General features: G+C 45.5%; 1 pseudogene; it reads left to right on the forward strand.

The window, feature by feature from the left end:
* Positions 1–420: 420 nt before the first annotated feature.
* Positions 421–1,140, forward strand: LOC108544990 (mRNA turnover protein 4 homolog pseudogene; annotated as a pseudogene).
* Positions 1,141–1,252: the final 112 nt, after the last annotated feature.

The following is a 1,252-nucleotide window of genomic DNA, read 5'->3' on the forward strand; positions in this document are numbered from 1 at the left end:
GCATGGAATATCTTTTCCATCTCTTTACTTTCCGTCCACGTATGTCTTTATAGGTGAAGTGAGTTTCTTATATGCAGTATATAGTTGAGTCTTGTTTTTTGTCCAACTGCTTCAGAACATTGTTCTGGGCAAATACTTTTTAAGTAAGACCTCAAAAGCATAGGCAAAAATGCAAAAATAAACAAATGAGATTATGTCAAGATAAAATAATAGGTTGGTGCCAAAGTAATTGTGGTTTTTGCCATTAATGGCAAACAACTCAATAGCAAAATAACAAATATCAAATTTAAATGTGACTAAAAGATATGAGTAGACAGTTCTCAAAATACACAAATGGCCATTGGGTATATTAAAAATACTCAACATCACTAATCATCAGGGAAATGCAAGTCAAAACTACAATAATGTGGATTCAGTGCGATGCCCAAATCCAAGCGCGACAAGAAAGTCTCCTTAACCAAAACTGCCAATAAAGGCTTGGAATTGAAACAAAACCTGATAGAAGAGCTTCGGAAATGTGTGGACACCTACAAGTACCTTTTCATCGTCTCTGTGACCAACATGAGGAACAGCAAGCTGAAGGACATACAGAACGCCTGGAAGCACAGCCGGATGTTCTTCGGCAAAAACAAGGCGATGATGGTGGCCTTGGGTCGGGGCCCATCTGATGAGTACAAAGACAACCTGCACCAGGTCAGCAAAATGTTGAGGGGTGAGATGGGTTTCCTGTTCACCAACCGCACAAAGGAGGAGGTGAATGAGTGGTTCACGAAATACACAGAAATGGACTACACCCGAGCTGGTAACAAAGCAGCTTTCACTGTGAGCCTGGACCCAGGGCCTCTGGAGCAGTTCCCCCACTCCATGGAGTCACAGCTCAGGCAGCTGGGCCTGCCCACCACCCTCAAGAGAGGTGTGGTGACTCTGCTATCTGACTACGAGGTATGCAAGGAGGGCGACGTGCTGACCCCAGAGCAGGCTCGCGTCCTGAAGCTTTTTGGGTATGAGATGGCTGAATTCAAGGTGACCATCAAATACATGTGGGATTCACAGTTGGGAAGGTTCCAGCAGATGGGAGAGGACTTGCCAGAGAGCACATCCGAGTCTGCAGAAGAGTCAGACTCAGAAGACGATGACTGAAAGGGACTCAGGACTGAAGGTCTCCTGAAACCTTCTGGGTCTCACTGGACCATGCAGGACTGCTGCCGCCCCTCTGGAGAGAGCAGCTTTTATTTGTCCGTAGACAGGGAAA

Source organism: Rhinopithecus bieti, unplaced genomic scaffold (assembly GCF_001698545.2).
Source record: "Rhinopithecus bieti isolate Rb0 unplaced genomic scaffold, ASM169854v2 scaffold_28557, whole genome shotgun sequence".
Taxonomy (NCBI): Eukaryota; Metazoa; Chordata; class Mammalia; order Primates; family Cercopithecidae; genus Rhinopithecus; species Rhinopithecus bieti.